The following is a 26,592-nucleotide window of genomic DNA, read 5'->3' as shown; positions in this document are numbered from 1 at the left end:
TAAAATTACATGAGAAAAAAGGGTTATGTTTTTACATATAGTGGATAATTTTTCGTGAGCAAATACTATTTCATTGAATTTTGACTGTGTGTTAGCCATCAGGACATAAAGATGAAAAAGACGTCTGCCCTATAGGTACACAAGGCAAGCAACAATGCAAAATATTGGAGACGGAAGTCTTGACACTTCCTAAAACCTATTGTTCACTTTTGTGGAAATTTTGTACCCAGAATCAAGCCAACCTATAATTTGTAAGCTATGTAGGCTTGTTAGATATTTGTATGTCATTTTCCCCCTTGGAAGAGAAAGTACCACAATTAGGAATCACAGCCTTGACCCTCATAACATACAGGTTATTGTTCATTTGTCTAATCATCTTTCCAGATGTATGTCAGTTCTCTTTTCTGACGATCAGTCATTCTCCCGAAATACAGCTAGCTGATTTGCGGTTGGTGTGTGCTGCTTTGGACTAATTGGGAGGTGGAATTTATTGCTTTGTTATTAATTTATCTAAAATAATAATGTGATACAATTAGTCACAAATACAGCCCACAAGTTCTTTGTCCATACACAGGAATATTGTCTAATGTCTTCTTTGTAGCAACTCGACCCTGCCACCACTGTGCTTGGCTGAGTTCACAAATCTGTTGTAATCTGTAGCTTCCCTGTCACTTCTCTGGCTATCCTCGCCTGCTAAGCTTTATTTCCTGGCAGTTAATTAAACTGCCATAGCTACTGCTGCTGTTTGAACCATCACAGCCACCTTGGTTTCATTCTATGCCAGTGTTGGCCAGAGCTGCTGCCTCCAAACTTTCCACATGCCATGGGTGCCATACTTGAAGATTGTTGTAATTGCCAAAATCATTGTAGCTTCCACCACCTCCAACATTGCTTCCATCATTATCAAATCCATTACAACCATCCCTACTGCCACCATATACACCATCGCCTCCACCACCATCACAGCTGCCACCAAAGCCACCTCGACCACTGAAGTTTCCTCCATGACCAAAATTGCTATTCCCACCAAAGACACCTCCATGAACACCATCAAGGTTTCCAGACCATTTCGACCACCTTGGCTAGATGAGCACTGGTCTCTTGCTTGGATGGGGCTTTCCCTCCTTCACAGTCTGGTATTTCTGAATGAGTCTTGTCTACAGAGGCATGGTCATCAACGTTCCAAAAGCAAAGAATCTCTTCATCTCACTTCCAGTTTTCGCATACTGCCAAAGTAATCTCTTCGGCGATGTTCTTTGGTGTCTTCTTTAATGCCGCCAACAAAAATCTTGTTCTCAGTTGAGTGGGCACCAGGTCTTTGGGAATCTTCTCTTGACCCGGCCCTCTTTGGTGCCACAGCTCTTCCATCTCCCTTGTGTGGCCTCGCCTTCAGGGCTGTCACCACCTCCTCCACTGGGGCATAAATGACAAGCCCAAAACCTCTGGAATGGCTTCTCAGACGCTTATCAGTTGTTTCAAAGCTTAAACCTCCGATAAAGACCGTTCACAGCTATTCCTGCTCCTTGGGAGACTCTGACTTAGACAAGATGGCAGTAGAAGGGGAGGCGGTGTCCATGGGCAGAAAGCAAAACAGGCAGTTTAAAATGATCCCTTAACTGCCATCAATTCTAATTTTCAAACCTTGTTGAAAAATATGTCTGCGTTTTCAGAGAGAAAATGTTTTCCATTGTTTTTTTTTCTTGCTAGAGAGTTAGGAGAAAGCCTGAGAATACTGAAGGAGTAATATTATCACAGTTCTGAGGACTTCTTGCTTGAGCTGTTGTTTTTAAATTGTGTTTTTATAGGTAAGGCAGCTGGGGAGACATTGGCCTGATAGGTGCAATATATTGAATAAATGAGAAAAAATTTTAAAATACAGTTCTGGGGGCTGATAAAAGAATTGCTACCAATTTGTTATTAGTGTTTGTTGTTGATCTCTCTTTTTTTATCAGTACAGATTGTCTTTGGACAATTTATATCTAATTATTCTTAGGGCACTAAATTCACTGAAAGACAATTCTACAGACCTATCCATTAGAAATTAATTTTGGGGGCCTCCCTGGTGGTCCAGAGTTTAAGTCTCAGCATTATAAGTTTGATGGCCTGAGTTCGATCCCCGGCCAGGGAGTTGGCCCACATGGCACAGCAGACCTCTCCTGTCTCGCCTGCTGCTCCCCTCAGCAGTGTATTTCAGTAGATCCATCTGCTCTGCTACCCACTCTGTCTCTGGTGAACCCACCCATACCTCTGGGCTGCACCTCAGTTCTTCTGTGCAAGAAATAATTAATTATAAAGAGAAATTAATTTTACATTTTCCTAAAAATGAGGGTAGGTGCCACCAAGGAATAGCATCAGATTTTAACTTTAGTCAACTGTGAGCACTTTGCAAAGATTCATTTTGAATCTTTGAAGTATTACAAGAGTGTTGGTCATCATATTTACATAGGAAAAGAGAAGGATGGAACAAATTTCGCTCGATTTGGTCCTAGGGAGAGCTAAGACATAAATAATTTGGATCAGTGAGTGGCATAGCATGAAGGAGAAAAAAAACATACCTGATAAGCAGCAGCTTCCCATTTTTCCAGAACCACTGGGAGCAGAACATACAAATAATTCCAGTAGAATGAATTGGAATCTTCTTGGGGAAGTGCTATTTCTGTGGGTTATCGCCTTTTTAAAAAAGTGTCAAAAATGTACCTCCACAGAGAGAAAAAGCATCTTGTTTATGCACTATAAAATATGCATGCCAGGTCTTCATTTATTTTGCAAAAATAGTCCTCTCCTCTTAACTGGTAAATAAAATGGAGCACGGATTCCTACCTTTTTTGAAATCCCTGAATAAAACTTAGCCCAAGGAACTACTGTGCAATATATAATCTCAAATGATCATTAAGTATAGATAACAGTTGTAACTTCATAAAAATAGTTGTTTACTAAGTTGAATACTAAAATATTTTTAAATGCTTACTAAAAGAAAAGCATTTATTCATCTCTCTTTTACCCAGAATTTTACCCTTTCTATAGTTGAAATATCTGCCACTTAGAAACTATGTAATTTCCTTACCATTGAATTTATAGACTTTAGCCCTTCACATGGCTGCTAGATTCTTTTTTAAATCATGTAAAAATATTCATTGTAATAGAAACACAACCTCAATAATTGTAAGAAAAAAACTGCAAATGTCATTTAAGGGAAAAGAACCTTGTTGGGACACAGAATCAAGTGAAGAAATATGACTTGAATAAATAGATCTGGCTTTTAGTCTTACCTTTGATGTCTGATGGCATGACTCTGAAAAAAAGTCACTTACTCTGTTTCTCAAGCTTTGAAAATTCAAAAATACAAAATTGGCCTTCTAATTTTCAGTGTAGTTGTGAGAATATATGCTAAAATTGTTATTGTTGTTTTCTTTCCTCACAAGAAACACTATGCAAATACAAGTATCATCAGAATATAAAGAATAACATACTGAATCAAGCCAAGAATCTCCATAATAAATTCCAACAGTACCAACATAGACATTCATTTTCTATATATTCTGATTAGAATATCAACACATTACATCCTAAATATCCTTATTTTTTTATAAATACTCCATTCTAAATCTATCATTCAATATTCCTTCTAAACCACTCTGAATTTATTTCCTTGTATGCTCTCTTCCATCCCTCCCCCCCTCCCATCCTTCCTTTCTCCCTAATTTGCTTGCTTCTTCCCCTTCTTCTTTTTAGTTTCCTATTCCTGTATATTTTCCTTCCAACATTTATTGAGGATTCATTACTGTTCTATGCCATAGAAAAATACAAGGAGAAAAAAATGGAATGGTGGAAATCTTAAGGAAAATGAAACATATTTTAATTGGAACCTACAAGTATTTTCACCTGACTATATCTTATATATATGGAACTAGTGAAGAATTTTAGTTAGGGGCAGAATATGCTAATTTTGAACATTGTGATTTTGTCAATGGTAAGGAGAAAGGTAATATAAGTAAAAATGTTTGATAGGAAAATCAGGTATGAGAGTGTTTCAAGAATCTAGCTGACAGATGAGGAGTGTGAACTGAGATTGCTACAGTGGAGATGGTGAAGAGGGCTACAGAAATTGAGATAAACAGGAGAGCAGGACTGATAGATTGTGTGCAGAACAAGAAAAAGAAGGAAAATTAAAAGATAACTACACAAGAAGATGCAGTTTGGCGAATGAACAAATGAGTTCACTTTTAGACATGTTAAATTGACCATTTATAAGGAGAGAACCAATAAGAAGAGCGTATCTCAGTCTTTATACATATGTTGTTTCCTCACCCTGGACATTGATTCCTAATCTCTTGGTCTGGTTAATTCCAGTTAGCTTTTAGTTCTGACTTTAAATTTTATTGCTTAAGAAGGTTAAATCACCTTCCCTATTTCTTTGTTCTCATAGTATTCTGTAATTTTCATTCCCAGAACTCATAATTTTTAATCACATTTATTTATGCCAATATTTATCATCTGTCCTTCCCAATAGATGATAGAATCTTTGAGAACTAAGATAATGCATCTGTATTCCTCTCTGTTGTAGCCCCAATGCATAGAACAGTGCCTAATGTGGATAAATTATTCCTTAATGATTAAGTATGAGTTAGATTTTAGGGGAGAACTCTGCTTAAATATAGAGTGATATAGAGTGTCCACATAATTTTTGGTATAAGGTAGATAAAGCAAGTCTTGAGAGTGGTTAGAATTGCCTAAAGAAAATTTATGGGCTAGGACAGTGCAAAAGATAAAATAAATTAGAAGGTAAATTTCATAAGTTGGCAACATTGACTTGTTCACTTATATATCTACAGAGATTACAGCAGGGCCTAGGATATGGGAAACATGTATTTGTTGAATGAATTAATGGGAAAAATGAATGGAAAAACATCTACAGATCCTATAAGATCTTCACTTATGTGGTCATCATTATGATACTTCCATTAAATTTTATTTCTCTGTGAAAACACTCCCCAGTTTCCTCTATCATCCCTGCTACATAATTTCCAGACTTTTTACTTCTTAGACCCTTGTCCTCTCAAAAGACTCACTCTTAAAAGGCATTTGTCCCGCTACCAAATCCCACATATACAGTGCAGTTCTGATCAGTGAAAGAAGATGAGCTTCTATATTGTAAACCTTCCACTTACATTTCGTATTTTTATTGCAACAGTATGTTTCTCACATTCCCTCTGAGTCAACAGAAATTTCTGTTTTACATAAGTAGCTTTTAAAGAGTTTTACATTTCTTCTATTCCTTAACAGTTAATTTTTACGACCTAGTAGAGTCCATCACTATAGTTTTGATTTATCATTTTAGCCTGTCATATTTTTCTTATTAAATCTTGGTTCTATATTAGTATTCTGTCAAGCTATGTCATCTACAAATTTGATAAACTCATCTATGTTCTTTGTCTTAATTAAGTTTTTTGATAAAAATGGAAATGATTTAGTCTAATGTCCAAACCCTATAGTTCTCCACTAAAGTCAACCCTCCAGATACAAATGCCATCTATTAACCACTGTTTTTCATGGATATTATAGTTTCCTAATTCATGTCTCTTTAACTCCACATTTTTCTACATTGTAATTCCATTCAATTTCTAAGCAATAATTTGCTATTGAAAAACTATTGTTTATAAAACAGTATGATGGTCAAAATATTATACCACAATAGTTTGTGAGGTTTTCTTTAAAACATGGTTGAAATCCTGATCCATTATGTTTATGGCATCTTTTTAATCTACTAATCTAATAATGGCATATTCAATTATATTAAAAAGACCTATAGTCTATCACTTGAAAATCGTAGATTTCAGTTAAGTGTTGCTAACAACATATGCCATATTTACATATAGCACATAAGCTGAGGAGTGATAATAAATAATTTAATAAACCTTAATTAATTTAGATATATTTGATTCATCTTACCCCATGTCAGGACCATGACACTCTAGTGAAGGAGTCCCCTCAAAAGAGTAAATAGGGTTAAGAAAGGAGAGTGAAAGAATAAAGATGAGCAGTCATATACTGTGTTATGTTTAGGATCTGCCCTGAGTAGCATAGAGTCAAACCAAAAGGAAGCATATGAATAATAGATGTCCCTCAAGGATAGCTCCTTGGCTTGAAAACAGGTATCCAAAGGTAATAAAGACCATGAGAGTATCTGTTAGATTTATCTGTAAGGATATATATTTGAGAAAATCTCCTCAAGGTATCATTTTTTAGAAGAGTAAAGGCTATCCACTGCAATATTGGACCTTTGAGTTTTATAGAGCCTTTATGCCATTGTTTTAGTTATACTTTTTTAAACTAAATGTCACCGAAGCACTATAGCAGGTGTTAAATGAAATTAAACAAATGTATGTTTTAGAAAAATTATGGAATTAGGGGAGAAACTGTATTAAAGAGGAAAAGTCGTTTACCACTTTGGTTTAGATATACTTAAAATGTCTGTTAATTTGTTGAAAAATAAAACAGAATGGAAAATCTTCCAGAATTTATAGGTAACAAAAAGAACCAAGTTTTCTTTTGCACCCTTTCCTAAAATACCTAGTTCAACCCTTTGCCACTCCTAATTAGCTTTATGATGTTTCCACAGCAGAAAATGTACTTTTATGCTTGAATGGTCATTTCTAATGATTATGCAAATGAAATGACAAATCTGTTATTTTTGTTGCTTGGTCTGTGGTGTGCCTTGTCTGCAGGATTGTTTCCCCTATGGTAGTTTAGGTGCCAACTCAGATTATGCCCTCTTTCTTTGCAAAGTATAAGAAGGAGACTAATACTGGGAATCATTAAATGTAGGTCCAGGGCCAAATGGTTTCATTCATGAGTTCTCCTGAACCTTCAGAAATGAAATAATTCCCTATTATTCTCAAACTGTTTCAAAAGATTGAAGAAGGAATGCTTACAATACATTTTACGAGGCCAACATTACTCTAATACCAAAAGCAAAGACATCACAAAAAATAAAGAAAACTAACAACCAGTGTTCCTGATGAATATAGATGGAAAAATTCTCAACAAAATCTTTGTAAATGGAATTGAACAACATATTGAAAAGATCAAAAATTGTGAACAAGTGGGATTTTCTCCAGAGATGCAAGGATGGCTCAAGACATGCAAAACATTGTTAATTCCCTGCATCAATAAAAAGAAAGATAAAAATTATATGACCATATTAGTAGGTGAAGAGAAGGTGTTTGACAAGATTCACTACCCATTTATTATTAAAAATACTCACAAAATGGGGGTAGAAGGAATATAACTCAATATAACAAAGGCCATATTGACAAACCCACATTTATCATTATACACAATAATGAAAAATTAAAAACTTTTATTCTAAAATCAGGTACAAGGCAAGGATGCCACTTTCACTCCTAATATTCAACACAGTTTTGGAAGTTTTATCTAGACCCATTAGGTAAGGGAAATATATAAAATTAATCCAAACTGGAAAGAATTAAGACTATCACCTTTTGCAGATGACATGATAATATATATAGAAAACCGTAAAGACAACAGTAAAAACTATTTAATACAATAAACCAATACAGTGAAGTATAAGGCTAGAAAACCAATATACAACAATCTGTTGTATTCCTATATTAAATAATAAAATAGGAAAGAAAGAAATCAAGAAAACAGTGCCATTTAAAATAACATCAAAAGGACAAATACCTATGAAGAAACCTAACAAAGGAGTTTAAAAAACTTGTACCACAAAATTATATTATTAAAAGAAAGGCAAAAATATTTTTGCCTACAGATTAGAAGAGCTAACATTTTTAAAATGACCATTTTATCCACTATTTTTATAAATTCAAAGCAATCTTTATAACAGTTTCAGAGGCAATCTTCAAAGAAACAGAGCAAACATTGAAATTTATACAGAACCTAAAAGGTTCCTAAATAGTGCAATTCTTACAAAAAAAAAAAAAAGAGAGAATGAGAAGGTGTTATACTACCAGACTTCAAACTATACTACAAATCTATAATAATCAAAATAATATGATATTGGAATAAAAATAGAGACACAGAAATATGAAAATAGAGACACAGAAATATGAAAGAGCTGTGAGAGCCCAAAAGTAAATCCACACTTATATGGACAGTTAATCTATGATCATAGAGCTGAGAGTTTACATTGAAAAGGAAAGGCTCTTCAACAAATGGCATTGGGAAACTGAACGGTTACATACAAAGGAATAAAACTAGCTTACTATGTCACAACATACATAGTGTAGCAGTTACCATTGCTTATTTCACACAAAAATTACATAGTTAAAATTCCTCATAGCAATTGTGTGGAATGGTGTAATTTTCCATGTTAAATATACTCCTATACTACTAAACAATTACGGTAGACCCAAGATGGAGTCACTCAGGCTAAGACCATACCCTCCACCAGCAAACCAAAACTTAACAAAAGTTTCCTTTACTTATGAATGCTCAATTATTCCATAAATGTAACTTAGAATTGGCCAATTAGAACCTGCTCACTCAGCTTAAGTTATACAACCTCATGACTCCTAGGTTTCTTTGTGTATCAAATAAGGTTACCCTGCATTAAAGAACAGAATTTGTCTAGCGAAATTTCATTATTTCACCAAATCTGAATCTATAAAACCCCTTCATTTTGTACAGTTCTTTAGAGTCCTTTTCTATTTTGTAGGCTGGATGTTGCCCAATTCATGAATAGTTGTATAATACCAAGTAGACATTAATAACGTATTGTTGCTGAACTTCAATTTTCCTGATACTAAAAAATTTAATTCTTATGATTTAGGTTAGAATTTTATTGCTTGTTATCAAAGGCCAATACAAAATTGATGGAGCAAAAGGTAGATTTGCCATACTATTTAAAATAAAAGATAAAATATGACAAAAATAGGACTTTGGTGAGAAAAAATACTTAATATTTTATTTTTTCAAAGATTTATTTATTTATGCATACAAGAACTGGGGTACAGGCCAGAAGTGCAGGGGTGAGAGGATTCACCAGAGACAGAGTGGGAAATATAACAGGATGACTGACTTAAATACACTGCTGAGGGGAGCAGCGGGCGAGATAGGAGAAGTCTGCTGCGCCATGTGGGTTGCTCCCTGGCAGGCCAGGGATCGAACTCACGATGCAGAGGCTGCAGATAGCTTGACAGTGCTGTGCTTAACCCCTTGCGCCACCAGGAAAGCCCTATTTAATATTTTCATCCTGTTTCCATAAATGCAATTATTAGTTCAATAATTGGGTGGGTGTCTACAACCACTTTAGTTCTGACTTTTAAAATGGCAAGTGGTGGGGTCTCCCTGGTGGCACAGGGGTTAAAGACAGTGCTGTCAAGCTATTGCCAGCCACTACAGCACGAGTTCCATCCCTGGTCTGCCAGGGAGCAACCCACCTGGCTCAGCAGACCTCTTCTGCCTTGCCTGCTGCTCCCCTCAGCAGTGTATTTCAGTGGATCTGCCTGTTCTGCTCCCCACTCTCTCTGGTGAATCCTCTCACCCACCACCACCCCGCACCTCTGGCAAACGCCCCAGTTTTTGTATGCCTAAATAAATAAATCTTTAAAAAAAATAAAATAGCAAGTGAAAATAGAGAGATTTGATCTGGTTCCCAAATGGATACAAGTTAAAAATAAACTCAGAAAATCTGGTGAGTTCTCTAACAGGGTTCTAAATACTTCAGCTCATGAGAGAAGGTAAAAATGGCTTTGTCAGGCTATCTGTGGAGTTTAAATTACAAAGGATGGACTTTTCACTTGCACTTGCCATTGTATATGATTAGGATCAAATTACTGAAGAGTTACTTCTAAACTGAGAAAAAATAAGTGACTGAGTAGTGGGATTTACTTTTACTGATCCTGTACCATTATTTTGTAAATGTTTCTTTTTCTTTTTTAAATAAGCCAGTTTGTTAAGACATACTTTCTTCATTATTTGGCTGCATGGATTAATAGAAGTTTAAAATGAGATTGTGAGAGAGGTAGTATGAAACAGTAGAAACAGCAAGAGCTTTAAGTCAAGCTGAACGAAACAGAATTCTGTCTCCTGTGTGCCTTGGGCAAGTTACTTAGCCAATTTTCTCCCAGCTTCTTCATTTGTTAAGTGATGAAAATGCATTGCAAATTCATTGTATGCAAAACACCTAGTATGGCAGCCCACTGACTACTTGCTCCATATATTATAGTTATTATCATTACTTTAATTTTGTTTAGTTTGCCTTAAAGGTAGAACAGAGACATCTGAGATAGTTACATGACTAAATCATCCCAGAAAATGGCAATTACTCTTCAAATTGCCCTCATCTCTTTCCTCAACCACACCATTACAAAAACAAGGCAATTATATTTCTCAAATAACTTCCACACACAAACATTATACAGAGAATTCTGAAAGTAGCAGAGTGTTGTATGTAAATAACGTAATAGTTTATTCCTTTCTATTTTCAAGTCTATACTGCCTTTTCTCCTTCCCTGTGAATCTGCAAACCTTTGGACTGTGATCACAAGCATTTTTTTTTATTTTATTTTTTTTTTAAAGATTTATTTATTTATTTAGTTAGTTAGTTAGTTATTTAGTTATACAAGCACTGGGTACAGTCAGAAGCGCGGGAGGGTGAGAGAATTCACCAGAGCCAGAGCGGGGAGCAGAGCAGGCAGAAGGACCGAAGTACACTGCTGAGGGGAGCAGCGGGCGGCAGGAGAGGTCTGCGCGCCATGTGGGACCCTCCTCCGGTGGCCGGGGAGCAGCCGGGGATCGAACCAGCGCTGCAGAGGCTGCGGGCAGCTTCGCAGCCCAGCACTCAACAGCTGCGCCACCGGGGAGGCCCGCATTTTTTTTTTTTTTAATAAAAGAATGCATTTGTTAACACGGACTTACATCAAGAAGACTGTGCTGAAATGAATACCTGCTACTAAGAACAGGGAACTATGGAGTCAAAACTAAGCAAAATCATGAATTATTTTTTGTATATATTGACATACATATTATCATTTAAGTTTACCCTTTACCTTTGTGAAATTAAATTCTAGGCACAAAATGTAGCTGATCCTTCTTTGCCAGGGGCAGGTCAAAAAATTGAAATTTAGATGACTTAAATGCTCCCCTTGGCCAGAAATGCCACAGTATATCCAGTCAGCCAATCCCCCATATTAAAACAACACTGGGACTTCCCACTCCAAACAGAGATAACTCTGTAGCCCCAGCCAATCTGATGTTTTCTATTTTTCTTTTCCTTGTTCTTTATTCCTTAACCTACAAAAGCTCCTTGCTTCTTCCCCATTTCACATTTCTCTAAAAGGTGTCTACTGCTGAACTGTTAAATAATGTTTGCTTGTATCATGTAAATTATCTTCTTGAATCATTTTAACACCTTCAAAAAATTAGGTATCTTACAATAGAATCTGCCATGTGTTCATAATAAAATTCTTTGGTGAACATTTCCAAAGTTTAATAAATTTCATACTTACATATAAAAAAACACAAAGTAAGAATAAAGCCTGATTCAGTAAAATATTTCTATGGATGCTTAAAAGATAAGAAGATCCAAATTTTTGAACATGCTACAATTATTTTTCAGAATTTCTAATATGAAAATAAAAACTTCTATTTAAAAGGCACATATGGTAGCTTAAAGGTATTAATTATCTTAAATTTGCAAGAATTAAGAACACAGTTAGATGCCAAGTTGCTATCAGGTGCTTCAAAATATCTGTCATACTGCTTACAAAAGAACTATTTTTATATGTAATTTTTTTTTTTGTTTCTGCAAAGTTGTACCGCTCACCAAAGGAAAAGAATCGAATAAACTTTTCTAAACTTTCGTAGTTTATATCGAAGAAGTGTGAGGAAAAATCGCATCATTAATAACTCTTTTAAAATAATTTAGGGCCTCCCCTGGTGGCACAGCAGTTGAGCACTGGGCTGCGAAGCTGCCCGCAGCCTCTGCAGCACCGGTTCGATCCCCGACTGCTGGGAGGGTCCCACATGGCACACAGACCTCTCCTGCCATGCCCGCTGCTCCCCTCAGCAGTGCGTTTCTTCAGTCTGCCTGTTCTGTTCCCAGCTCTGGCTCTGGTGTATTCTCTCACCCTCACGCACTTCTGACTGTACCCAGTGCTTGTATAAATAAATAAATAAATCTTTAAAATAATTTAACATATCTGCTAAGATTTCTTGGCTTATTCCATTTTTGTTTTTTGTTTTTCCTGAGGAAGTTATAGAAGCTTGTTCACTTCTATTGTGATAGAAAACAAGGAGTGGAAATGTTGAATCATATAGTAAATTTGTGTATTTTTTATTATTTTTTTATTTATACAAGTGCTGGGGTACAGCCAGATGTGTGGGAAGGTGAGAGGATTCACCAGAGACAGAGCAGGATCAGAACAGGCAGACTGACAAAACATACTGCTGAGGGGAGCAGCGGGCGAGACAGGAGAGGTCTGCCCTGCCATGTGGGATTTTCGCCGGCTGCCGGGAACAAACCCACACTGCAGAGGCTGCAGACAGCTTCACAGTGCAGTGCTCAACCGCCTGTGCCACCAGGGAGGCCCAATTTGTGTATTTTAAGAATCCTTGATCCTGTTTTCCATAGGATTTAATCACTTTATATGTCCACACACACTGTATAAAAAAGTTCCTTTCCTAGATACCCTTTTCAACACTAGTTTCTGGACTTTTTTGATATGGGCTATTTTCAAAGGTGTGAGGTGGTATTTCATTGTGGTTTTGATTTGCATTTCCCTAGCCATAAGGGAAATTGAGCATTTTTTCACATGCCTGTAGGCCGTCTGTAGATCTTCTTTGGAAAAGTACCTATTTAGCACTTCTGCCCATTTTTAATTGGGTTATTTGTTGTTGTTTGTTGTTGTTGAGTTGTATAAGTTCTTTGTAGATCTTTGATATCAGTCCCTTGTCAGATGTATGGTGTGCAAGTATTTTCTCCCATTCAGTAGGGTGTCTTCATTTTGATTACCGTCTCTTTGTGCAGAAGCTTTAATTTAAAGCAGTTCCAGTTGTTTAAATTCTCTTGTTTTCCTAGCTGCTGGGGATGAATATGCAAAGATATCTCTGAAGCTTATCTCACGGAGTATTTTGCATATGCTTTCTGATATGTATTTTATGATTTCAGATCTTACATACAAAATTTTATCCATTTTGAGTTGATTAGTGCGATACTGACCTAATTTTCGTCTTTTGTATGTGGCAGTCCAATTTTCCCACTACCATTTATTGTGGAGGTTTTTCTTGTTCCAGTATATATTCTTTGCTCCTTTATCATAGATTAGCTGTCCATATATGTGTGATTTTATTTTTGTCTAGGTAACTATTTGAGATGTGGGGGCATACTGGAATGATTCTGTGAGATATAGAGGAAGAGCAGTATTGTAAAGAAAATTCTAAGTTAATTTCTGAACATATTGAAGTATATGAAAGCTTTTCTGAGGAGGCAGAAAGGGATTAATGAAAAAAGATCTGGTATTTAATTGTTTTCTGCATAGTGAAGATTTTATCTTGAATATTCTTAACAGAGATAATAAAATAGATAATGATATTGTGTCTTCTTCCATTGGAGTGTGAATCATCTACTAACTTTGTCTCATGGCAGGGAGGAAACTCAGAATATTTTATCACTTATGGGGTTTCTGTTAACTCCTTAAGTTACCACCTGATTTACCAATTCTGCCTAACGTTTTATTTTTCCATGATATCCATGGTATCTGATATGTGGCTTTCTTATGTTCTAAAAATGCATCTACTCATCTGATTTTGTATTTACCTCAATTATTGTATACTGTTTTCTTGACTTACATTTAAAAAGATTTATTATGATTTATTCTGCAGGGAGTTCTACTGCTGTGAATTAGGCCCTAAGTGCTCTCTACTGGGCCATTAATTTGTCAAATCATCCTGTCTTTTCCCACAAATCAAGTGGGTTTTTAACTAAAGCAAAAAGTTAGAAAATGAACTGTACTGTACTCTGAGGTTTCAGACTATCTGGATATTAGACTGAAGATGATTGTCTGAAAGCCCCAATTAAATGATAATATTTAAAGTTGATTTATTTTTGTACATGGGAACTTTTCTCCAAGTCAATGAAAGATGCATGAGTTGTACTCATATATAAATATGTGCCCTGAAGAATTGAACTTTATATTCAATTATTTTTGAGTTTTAAAAAATAATGGCAGTCTAATTGTGTGTATATGCATATTTATGCTTGCTGCATATATGTAATGTGGTTCATTTACAGATCACTTAATATCTTTCTACTTCTATATGACCAGTTCTAGTGTCTTATATAGTGATCGTTATTGCTAAAAACAGAAATGACCTCTGAGTCCTTGTAAGATTCTAAATCAGCAAATCTGCTATAACTGTTTGACTTCAAAAAGATAGAATTAAAGTAATACTTAAGCTTTTTTTTCAACAAGGGTTAAAAGAATTGCTTAACCCTCCTTTAAACATGTTCATTCATAACCCCAATTTCTTTATCGCACTGGTCAAATTTGGAGAGTAAATTCCACTATAATTTGTAGTGTCAGGGACATTTTTTCATAATAAAGAGTTGTACTCTTACATATCATTATGTGCACACAAGCAATACATTGACCTGGATATATAGTAAAGTGCAATACTTTAAAACAAAACTTAAGTAAACTCCTTAATATAAAATGTGTATTATAATCTAGATTTGTCACTTGACTGCTTTTTGAAGTGAATAATTTAAATAATGTTTAGCTGCCATAGTATCTACAGCAACACTTCTGTAGTTGAGGACTAGGAAAACAGAACAATATAAAGCAGACCCATGACAAAAGGACAGGGAATACTGGAAATAAATGAGCCATGCTATGTCCAGTGATATTCATCTACAACACAAAATGTTAATAGCTAATGGTTCTGATTTGAACTTACCATTGATTTTCATTTCTTTGCCATAAATTGCCCACATGCTATTAGCAACAGGCCAGCCTGGTTACTACAATGCTCTTCTCCAAAGACTATAAATTATAAGCCTAAATCAAAAACTATTCCAGTGGCACTTGAAGGTTATACTGTTCTAGCTGTGTTCATGAAATGAACTTTCTAAGACCACGAAGCATCTTTAAGTGAAACTCAATGAAAATAATGGTCACAATGTACACCTTTTTTAAAACTAACCATGCTTTGTGCACTCATAAATATTTAATAATAGCATCAATGCAGACATTCTGAGCTGACTATAGAGCGACTCCAAGCCCAACCCGGGCGGCAACGGTCTGGACTCAGGAGGTGCTCGCAGCGGCGGCGGCCGGCGCCCAGTCCTGGGCCCCGGAGAACGCCTGCATGGGCACCCACCCTAAGTATTTAGAAATGATGAAATTAGATATAGGAGATGCCGCCCAAGTTTATATAGCATTCTTGGTTTACCTGGACCTCATCGAGAGTAAGAGTTGGCATGAAGTAAACTGTGTGGGATTACTAGATCTGCAGCTCGTGTGTCTTGTCAGTACTGAGATAGAAAGAGAAGGATTACAGACTGTGGTGCCCACGCCCACCACTGCATCCCTCAGCCACAACAGGTGGGCAGGTGATTTTAGTCTTTGTCTAACAGGATACATGAGATTTTAAAGGCCCCTCGAAAATTGCGAGGTGATCCAGATTTGCAGATGTCTTTTACCTTGGCCATAGTGGAGTTGGATTCCACAATAGTGTATTATAGGGCTTATGCTGCCAGACCCTCAGAATATTTCTCTTAGAAGATGACACCTCAACTTCCTGACACGTCCTTTATCCACACAAGATTGGATTTGAGACCCACCAGCTGGCTTCATCTACTCTCTCAGAGATAGTCAGGATTGACTTAGCTGGTCCCATTCCACAAGTTTTCTCTCAGGAGAATTAAATGTATCCAACTAGAATTGTTTTGTTAGAAAATATGGGGTGGTTGCTCTAGAACTTTCTTATCTGGAGATAGCTTGAGTACAGTTGTGTACACTTTATGCCTAGGATGTGTTCAGAGGGGTGGAACTCATGTGTTTCTTTTGTCACCCCATACTGGTCACTCTCGTTGTTGTTCATTGCTGCCTCTGCTAGCTCATGGTTGAGTCTGCCACCCCACTCCTTACTCCACCCCCTGTGCATTTTGACCATTTTCCTGGAGTAGCATTGCATACCATCTTGATAACCTGTAGAACTTACTTCAATCTGCTTTATCATCCCTCCTACAAAGTAAAAGTTTTCTTTCAATTGGTTCTCATGTTGCAATTCCTTTTACTTCCCTCTTTGATTGTTTTTAAAGCAAATCTAAAAATATCCTCACCCAGCTGGTAATCTTATATGTGCAGATTAATCAAGACCAGGAGTGTCTCCTACAAAAGTACTGGGCTTTCCTGTCAGTTCTTATTGCTACCATCTATATTATAGCATTGCTATACGGTAACAATATGGGTAGTAGGAGACAGTGCCAGCCTTAAAAACACCCTATTAAGTGGACCCAGTTATTCCACTTCTATTAATATCTCCCAGTTAAATCACCTAAAGTATAAACAATTATATGCACAAAAGTGACCCAAGTACTATTACTTGTAGTAGCCCAAATTATAAACCATTTAAGGCAGAGGCCACCAAACTTTTTATGTAAAGGGTCCAGAAATTAAATATTTTAGGCCATATAGTCTCTACCCCGACTTCTCAGCTCTGCGGTATCATGAGAAAATAACCATAGACAACACATAGACAAACATTGCTGTATTTCAATAAAATTTTATTGACAAATGCAAGGCCATTGTTTGCCATTCTTGGTTTAGGGAAATAGTAATAAGATACATACATGTGATTAAATAACATACCACCCATGTAATAAAAAAGAATGACAGTTACTAGCTGGTTCTATTAGGATGACAGGGTGGGAAATGAAAGTCTTCAGTATTTCAGTTTTTCTTTATTCTGTATTACTTTTATAATAAAAATATTTTAAAATTAAAAAAAACTTTTTTTTTTGACCAGCGGCCACAGCTGCAGTTTATTGGACAGCAGCAGGCCCCCAAGGTACAGAAGCCCCAAGGAGACACAGGCTGGCGGGTGCCCTCCACACCAGCATTCTTTGTTCAAGGGAAACGCCTAGCACGGCCCACTCGGACTGGCCGGGTCTGCAGCCCGAGCCTCCTGCCCACAGCCGGCCCCGACTAGTAGAAGCTGGTGCCCTCTCTAAGTCTTAACAAAAAGATTCACTTTTCCCCAACTATGTCACTAAAATAGAAATAGAAGGCATCAGAAACACTCTTGAGAAATGCCTCATTCAGTTGGTTGTTTAGTTTTCTAATTGCATAAAAATTCATAATGGTAAATTTGAAAGGAAACCTGCACTGCTATGTTTACTGCGGCACTATTCACAATAGCTAAGATATGAAAACAAACTAAATTCCCCAAAACAGATGAATGGATCAAGAAGATGTGGTACATACACACACTGGAATACTGTTCAACAATCAGAAAAGATAAATTCATGCCATTCACAACAACATGGATGGAGCTGGAAGGAATTATGCTCAATGAAATAAGTCAGAAAGAAAAATATCAGATGGTTTCACCTGTAGGGGCAATATAGGGAAATGAAACAAAGGGTCAGAAAAAAACAACAAAGCTTGCAGGCAAACTATAGATCTGAGGCATATAGCATGGAAGTGGGAGGCGGAGGGGTGAAAACAGGGGAGAGAAGAGCACCAGGGACTATGGTAATGGTTCATGGGTAATATGGTGGTGGGACATTTATGGGGACTAAACCTGAGGGGAGAAATCAAATATAGTACAAAAATGAACAACAATGTAAAAAAAAATTATAAAGCTTAATAAAAAAACTCAAACTTATAATTAAAAATCTCACTTTTAAGCTTTCCATTGAAGTGCATATTATTATTAATCAATAACATTTACTTAGTCAAAATGAACTTTTCCAGAGTTGAAAAACAATTTTTAGTGAATGCAGACGAAGTTGAAAATCAATGTAAGATTTCTTTGACCATCAGGGGAATAAAAGGCTGGAATGGGTTAGTAAAGATAATATCGGTAGCACAATCCCAAAGAATTTGAGGAGAGGACCTCCCTGGTGGCACCAGGGGTTAAGACTAAACCTGTGAAGCTGTCTGCAGCCACTGCAACACGAGTTCAATCCCTGGTCAGGGAGCTACAGAGCCACATAGCTATGTAGACCTCTCCTGTCTCTCCCGCTGCTCCTCTCAGCAGTGTATTTCTATACATCTGCCTGTTCTGCTCCCCATTCTGTCTCTGGTGGATCTTCTCACCCCACACACCTCTGGCCTGTACCCCAGTTCTTGTATGCATAAATAAATAAATCTTTAAAAAGGAATTTGAGGAGAGAATAAAAGAACCTGGGTTTTACAAATTATAATTACTCATTTACCTCAAAGCAAGAGGATATAATGGGAACTTTTCTGAGGATTTTTTGCAGGTCTATTAGCTAATTTCTGAGACATACTGTGATAATCAACTCCAAGAATGACCGCACCTTCTGATATTCTTGCTCCAGTGTCCCCATGCTCGCTTAGGTCTCTGCTATGTTGTGAGTAGCCCTACTGGGAGGTCTGTGAGTTAAGGAATTATTAATTAATTACTAAACTAGTTGAAACCTTTGGGCAATAACTACCAAAGAACAGAGGTCCAATAGCAACCATGTGGTGAGCTTGGAAGTAGATTCTTCAGCCTTGAGATAACCATAGCACCAGAAAAATCCAATTCTAATCCCATGCCAAAACCACCCAGCTAAGCTGCTCCCAGGTTTCTGGCCCTCATAAATTATGTCCAATAATATAAATATTTGCTTTTAAAAACTAAGTAGTTTGGGAATAATTTGTTAGACAGCAATTAAATAGGTAATTAAAACACTGCTTAACATTTTGTATCTGCTCTATCTCATGATACATTATAACATATGTACAGTTTTGAATGGAGAAGTGTATGATATTTGAAACTTTGTGTTTTATCCAAAGTCTGCATCTTCACAATTAAAAGTCAATTGCTTTCTGTTCCCAACCTGCTAAATGGGAATGACCATTCCCCTGGCAATGGAAAACAAATGAGCCAACAACCAGATTGGGTCAAGCAGAATAGGGTCTTTGTTATGAGTCTAACAATGGAGAAAGGGCAAAATCGTGTTCCCAAGCACCTTTCTCTCAGGACTTGGGTTAGAGTTAGATGAAGTTATAAGGCTTTGAGGCAGGGGACGTTTCCATGTTCCTCATCTTCTGCGTGGGGAGTAAACTGCACACATACTTTTCTGCTATGCAACTGTACACAGCCACATTTCTCATTATAACTTTGTCTCCACCCCAAGGCATAATTTTTACTATTATAATGACGCCAAAGTCACCTTTAGGTTACTCCAGACATTCTTTCTCCGAGAGAGCTAATTTGGGCCAGTTATCTGTGGCTTTAGCTGTCAGCATTCTCCTTCCTGCAAAAGAACATAATTCTATACAGATAATGTTTCTTACCCTAGGCAGCTACATTTTTACTGGGTGGCCTTTGAAAGGATTTTCTATGTTCAACAAAGTAGTAATTATTTCATATAAATTTTGACAGAAGGTTCATCTCCTGGCTTCTCTTCAGTAAAGAACAGTTTAGAAATAACATTAACTTGCAGTCAGTTTAAAGCACTTGTGTTTATGACAATAATGCAATCAATGGCAAGGTTTTAGAGTAAAACAAAAGTGGTATCTGAAAGTTTTTAAACGTGGTTATCAAATGTTTTAAATCATGAAAACATCTTTAAATAAATTCCTAAATCGATTTTTATAAATAGAGCCTCTCTATGTCAAATAAGAAAAAGCAATGAATGGGCAATTCAGATCTGTAGTTGGCAGAAAATACTTCCTTATTGCACTACTCTTGAGGTATTGCCAAAGAACCCAAGGATGATTTGAACACCACTGTTTAAATATCTTCCTAGAATTATATTGTGATGTTTAGTTTTTATAATGAAGTAGTTGTAATAAGTAGCTACATATATTAAAGTGTTTTTTTTTTTAAGCTGGCTTCTTTAACACTGGCATTTCTCATTTTAAAGATATGTTGTATTCTTCAGAAGCAGGTATCATATGCACCTTTGTCCTGATTGCTGATATCACTTATCACTAGTAAATTAGGTACAATTACATGCTAATATAGTAGGAAATTTTAAATCAACTTTTATTTCTCTCAGTCCAGATACATGTAAATATGAATGATTATATTTTTTGTTTTTGTTATTTCTGCTTTAAAGGTATTGTGATAGGAATTCCTAAAACAACACTTTTATGATGCTTACTATTTATAAAGCTATTTTCTAAGCACCTGTAATACTTGCAACCCTGTGAGTTTGGAGATGTGTTATCTCCATTTAATTGCTAGGGAAGTGAGGGATAAAGAGGTCTGGTAGTTTGCCCTGGTTATTAATTGGTGAGGTTGAAACAAGAGAGTCCGATTTCAGGGCCTCCCTGGTGGTGCAAGGGGTTAAGATGCAACCTATGAAAGTATCTGCAGCCACTGCACCATGAGTTCGATCCACAGCCAGGGAGCTACCCACATGGCGCGGCAGACCTCTCCTGACTCGCCCGCTGCTCCCCTCAACAGTGTATTTCAGTCTGCCTGTTCTGTTTGCCACTCTGTCTCTGGTGAATCTTCTCACCCCCCATACCTCTGGCCTGTACTATGGTTCTTGTATGTGTAAATAAATAATTTTTTTTTTTTTTAAAAAGAGAGTCTGATTTCAGAGACAGTCTGCTTATCCCTCATGAACAGTTATTTCGCAGCACCAGGTCACCCTCATCACATAACAGGGCTAAATAGTTAAGATTCAATCTAGGGGTTTTCATTCCCTTCAGAAATCTTCTTTATTTCCCTCACACTGTCCTCACTGCTCTACTCCCATAAAATGCGTGTATCTGCCACTGCATGTATCCTGCTGTATTAGAAATTGCCTCTTTGTGTCTGCATGATTGTAGACAGTGATATCTTTGAGGAACAAAATAATGTTTTATTTATTTTTGTACCATCAGAGTTTTGTTTTGTTTTGTTTTTAGGACAGACCCTGATGTTCTGTAGGTACTTAATATTTGGTGGACTTAGCTGAACGGAACACTAGTGCATATGTCATGAAAATTACTGCAATGTCTCCTGACATGTAAAACAACTATCTATTAAATGACAAAGATATCAAAGACACTATAATATACATGTTATGCACGTGTTATTTCACTTTGTTCTCACAAATTACCTGTGAGACCAATATTGCTATCACCATTTTCCTTACAAAGAGACTAAGGCTCAAAGATGTGAAGAGATCTGCTTATCTAAGGTCATAGATAATAAGTGGGCAGGCTGAGGCCACGAAATCCTAGTCTACTAGAATCATGAAGTTTATGCTTTTTGCCTACCTATTACACTGTTTTGAAGGGGCAATTTTTAATTTTTTTTAATTTATTTACCGGTAGTTTACATAATTATATTATTTGGGAAGCATAACTTTACACCACCATTTGTGAATGTTCCTCACTTACCCTCCACCCAACCTCCAGTACTACAACCCTGTTGCCACCTCTCCCTTATTCCCCTCCCTCCCCTTGTTCCTTCTGTAAACCAGTTTATCATTCATACAGCCTAAGAATTGTTCTTGCTTTGCCACTGTGCTCTCTTTAATTATTTATATTCCGCAAATGAGTAAGACCATCCAGTAACTGCTGTTCATTTTCTGACATATTTCACTTAGCATGATCACCTCAAGATACATCCATTTTTTCCCAAAAGGCACTATTTCATCTTTTTAAGTGACTGAATAGTATTCTGTTGAGGATATATTCCATAATTTCTTTATCCAGTTATCTGTTGAAGGACATTTATGTTGGTTCCATGTTCATTTACCCAGGATTTATTCAAAAGCATTTTGTTTAGTGTCTGTTTTTTCCCCCAGATTTCTTTGTGTCCAACTTTTAGCTTTTTAAACTGTGATCAGAAAAGATTTTTGATATAATTTTAATTTTGCTATTTTTTTTGACATGATTTGTGTCCGAGGATATAGTCTATTCTTGAGAAGGTTCCATGTGCACTTGAAAAGAATGTGGATTCATTTCTTTTAGGATGAAAAGCTTTGTAAATGTCTATTGAGTCCATCTGATCAATAACTTCATTTAAGGCCCTTATTTCCTTGTTTACATTCTGTCTGAGTCATCTATTTCTTGATACTAGTAGAGTCTTGAGATCTCCTGCCTATAATTCTGTTGCTTTCAATGTATTTTTTTTGTTGTTTTATTACTTGCTTTTTATATTTTGGTCAACTGTTTTAGGTATGTAAATGTTGATGGCAGTTATATCTTTGTGATGGATTGTCCCCAATTACATTTTTTTAGCTGAAAGTCTAATTTATCAGATAAGAGAATAGCAGTTCCTGCCTTTTTCTTTGTGTTACTGGCTTGAAATACTTTCTCCAGTCTTGTACTTTGAACCTGTTTGTCTTTAGCTCTAAGGTGGGCTTTTTGTATGCATAATATTTCTAATGCATGCGTTTTTATCCAAGCTGCCTTTCTATGTCTTTTAATTGATGACTTCAGACTTTGCATGTTTAAGGTGATGACTGACATATGAGACTTAATTACTGCCAATCCTTCTTTTACTTTCTGCTTATTTTATATTTCTATTGTTTCTTTTTCCATGTGTTTTTTGCCTACCTTTTCATTTGAGTGGCTTGATGCCACTCTCAGTTTCCTTGATGCCTTTCTCAGTTTCTTCCTTTCTTCTTCTAAGTGTCTCTATAGTGGGTTTTTATTGTGTGGTTTCCATGAGGGTAATATCATTCATTCAATATGTAAAATAGTCCTTTCTACGCTGGTATGAACTTGTCATTTGTATATTTTCTGTCATTTCTTTCCTCCCCTTTACAGTTTTGTTGTCATTGTGTCTTATTATTCTTGTTTATATTTCTAATTTTGTGTTACCATTTATCATTTTGGCCAAGGTTTTATATTCTTTTCCTTTTCTCTTCATATAGAAGAACTCCTTTTGACATTCTGGAAAGCAGGTCTGGTGGTGGTAAATTGCAATTGTTTGTGTTTGTCTGGGAAAGCCTTTATTTCTCCATCATGATTGAGTAATAAATTTTTGGTTAAGTATTTGAATAATGGTTTTTATCTTTTAAAATTTTGAATACATCATTCCACCCTTTTCTAGCCTTGTGTGTATTTGCTGAGAAATATGAATACAGTCTAATCAGGGTGACTTTGTTTTCTATATCATTTTTCCCCCTAGCAGTCTTTAATTTTTTATCATTCATTTTTGATAATTTAACAGCGAAGTCTCTTGGTGAAAGTCATTTTGCATTTAGATATTTGAGTGTTCTTTCAGCTTCCTGGATTTCCAAGTTTAATTCTTTCCTTAGGTTTGGTGAGTGCTCAGCACTTTTTACTTTGAATAAGGTTTTGGTTCCTTTCTCGCTTCATCTTCTAGAATGCTCATTATCCTTATGTTTCCTCTTCTAATGGAGTCTGATATTTCTTTTATTAGAGGTTCTTCACTCTTCCTAAATCTTGTTTCTCTCTTTTCTTTCCCTTGTTAGTTTCTGTTTTCTGTTACTGGCAATATTTTCTGTGAGTAAAACTTAAGTTTTTCTATAGTTGCATTTAGTGGAGAAGTTTATTGCAATCACCTAATCTACCTTATTGTAGAAACATTGATACTAGGACAGTTTAGAGCAACATGGCGGCGAGGAGACGCTGCAAGTAAGATCTCCCATTAAAAAAAGTTAATAGGGAGGAAAAGCGGCAGGTCCCAGTGAGAACTGGGACACGGATGATAAACGGGTGACTCCAGCAAACTACCCGAAGAAGAAAGTGGCCATAAAAGAGGACTAGAAGGGAGGGAAGCCCAGAACCCTGCTCCCCTCCCCCGCCCACAGAGGCGGCACTCTCCGACCTGCAGAGAGGAGGAAAACAACAAACCAAAACGGCCAACAAGAACAAACGACGCAGCAAGCGGGACTGTGAGTGGAAAGGAACTATTGCAGCCACCACACCCCGTGAACGGGAGCTGAGGCGAACCCTGCAGGATTCGCCGAGGCGGTGAGCGAACGACTCCGGGCGCCATTGGAGAACAACAAAGACCCCGGGAGACGCGCACACAGCCCAGGCTGCCTGTAAGCTTGTGCGGAAAAGCGGCGCGCTTGGCGCGCTTGAAAAGCAAATGCAGACCTGGATCGCGGCTGCCCAGGTCCTCGCGCCTGCGACCTAGGCTTGCGGGGAGATGCGTGGAGGTCCTCACTTAGGTGAAGGTCCCTCCCTGAGTAAGCAGGAACCAGGCGCCCAGGCACGGGAGCGGTGCAAAAGGCGCCATTCCCGCGCCACTAAACTGGGCTACAGCCCGCATCCTGGAACTGAGGGCTTTGAACTGAGACCCGGGGCACGAAAATTCGGGGCTTGGGTTCTCCACGACAGTGGGGCACAAGGCAGACACAGCACCCCAAAGCTGTTGAGGTGTACCCTACCATTCCCGCTCTGTTCCCTGTCCCACGGGGAGGGGGGAGGCGAAAAACAGCCCCCTAAGGACAATAGGAGAGATCTCTGGCGCCACCTAGCGACCAGGAAAAAAAAGTCACTAACACACCATAGAACAGGAAATTTCTTAAGACTGCTTGAAAAGGGCAGAAGGCTTCTGGAGGACCCAGTGGCCAGCCGGGAAGTTAGCCCACGCCAGGCCCCTTCCGACCAGCAGTCTGAGCCCACAGAGGGAGCAGGCACCCACGTCCGGGGCAGACCGGGTGCGAAGAAGAGTGTGCCTGAAACCGGAGGTGCAGGGACTGCATCCCGCTTCGCCATTTTAGAACAGGGACATTTCTTCAGTAAAAACTGCCTAAAACCAGCAGAAAGCTCCCCCAGAAGACAGAGATGGCAACTGGAAGAGCCAGAGGGGAGCGGAGAAGTTCACCCAAGATGCCAGTCAGTCCGAGCAACACAGTGTCCCAACGCATACGACAAATTAGAAAACAGACAGTAGGGAGTAGAAGAACCACACGCAACCTAACAACTCCTCAGGAAAGAAACACACCACAAAAAGAAAACCACTCCCCAGATTGCAACGACAGCAACTTGGAAGAACTTCTGAGCCTTCCAGAAAGAGAATTTAAAATTGCCATGATTAAAAAAGTGATAGATCAGAAAAAGGAAATTGAGTCCCTAAAGAGGGAAATAAAAGAAATGCAGGAGATCAAAGAATTAATGGAGGAACTAAAGAAATCTGGGAAAAGCAATGAAAGCAGAATCGGTGAAATGGAAGAACGAATAAGTACTCTTGAAGACACAGAAATAAAAAGAACCAAAACAGAAAAGGAAAGAGAAGTACGAAGGAAAAAGAATGAAGAAAGACTCCGGGAACTATCTGACTCCATGAGGAAAGGAAATATAAGAGTTATAGGAATTCCAGAAGGAGAGGAGAGAGATGTAGGAACAGAGAAAATATTCATGGATATAATTGAAGAGAACTTCCCAAATGCGAAGAAGGAGCTGAAAATTGATATACAAGAAGCAAGAAGAACACCAAACTTCCACGACGAAAGGAAAAACACAGCAAGACACATAATAGTAAAGCTCCCAAGAATCCAGGACAAGGAAAAAATAATGAAGCTGACAAGAGGGAAGAAACAGATAACATTCAAAGGAAAACCAATCAGGCCGACATCAGACTTCTCTGAAGAAACACTACGGGCAAGGAGAGAGTGGAGGGACATAGTCAACAGACTCCAAGAAAACAGATGCCAACCAAGAATACTCTATCCCGCAAAGCTCTCTTTCCTCCATGAAGAAAGAATATGGACCTTCCCAGACAAAGAGAAACTCCGGAATTTCATTACGACTAAACCCCCACTCCAAAAAATACTACAAGGAATCCTAAAGCCAGAACCTCAGAGGGACGAATAACAACGAAAGAAGACCAAAAAAAAAAAAAAAGTTATTAAAAGAATAAATAAATAAAATCAAAGGAAAGACAAACATAATGGCAAATACAGATGCTAACATATCAATATAAACTCTAAATGTAAATGGACTAAACTCTTCAATAAAAAGACACAGAGTTGCAGCCTGGATTAAGAAACAAAACCCAACCATTTGCTGTCTCCAGGAAACACATTTAGCTACAAAAGATAAAAATAGGCTCAAAGTCAAAGGATGGAAAACAATCCTACAAGCAAATGGACCAAAAAAGAAAGCAGGAACAGCTATATTTATATCAGATAAAACAGACTTCAAACTCAAAAAAATAAAAAGAGACCCCAATGGTCACTACAGTATGATCAAGGGGACAATACTTCAAGAAGAAATAACACTCATTAACATATACTCACCAAACGAAAGAGCACCAAAATATATCAGACAACTGTTGTCCTCTCTGAAAACAGACATCAGAGAAAACACATACGTAGTGGGAGACTTCAACACACCACTATCAACAATGGATAGATCAAAAAGACAAAAAATAAGTAAAGAAACTAAAGCTCTAAATAAGGACCTAGAGCATTTGGGCTTAACAGACATCTATAGAACACTAAAC

The 26,592-nt window shown here is 37.3% G+C and overlaps 2 pseudogenes across 2 annotated transcripts; one reads left to right on the top strand and one right to left on the bottom strand.

Annotated features, from left to right (window-relative positions):
- Positions 1-683: 683 nt before the first annotated feature.
- On the bottom strand, positions 684-1,576 carry LOC311187669 (heterogeneous nuclear ribonucleoprotein A1-like; annotated as a pseudogene). The gene has a single exon. The product of its transcript is annotated as a heterogeneous nuclear ribonucleoprotein A1-like (transcript).
- Positions 1,577-7,388: 5,812 nt separating this feature from the next.
- On the top strand, positions 7,389-15,771 carry LOC311187668 (tRNA-splicing endonuclease subunit Sen15-like; annotated as a pseudogene). Its single transcript has 4 exons — positions 7,389-7,447; positions 8,813-8,867; positions 15,252-15,587; positions 15,620-15,771. The product of its transcript is annotated as a tRNA-splicing endonuclease subunit Sen15-like (transcript).
- The last annotated feature ends 10,821 nt before the right edge of the window (positions 15,772-26,592 follow it).

The sequence above is a fragment of the Talpa europaea genome (genome assembly GCF_964194135.1).
Source record: "Talpa europaea genome assembly, chromosome: X".
Lineage (NCBI taxonomy): Eukaryota > Metazoa > Chordata > Mammalia > Eulipotyphla > Talpidae > Talpa > Talpa europaea.
This window is presented reverse-complemented; position numbering and strand designations above follow the sequence as displayed.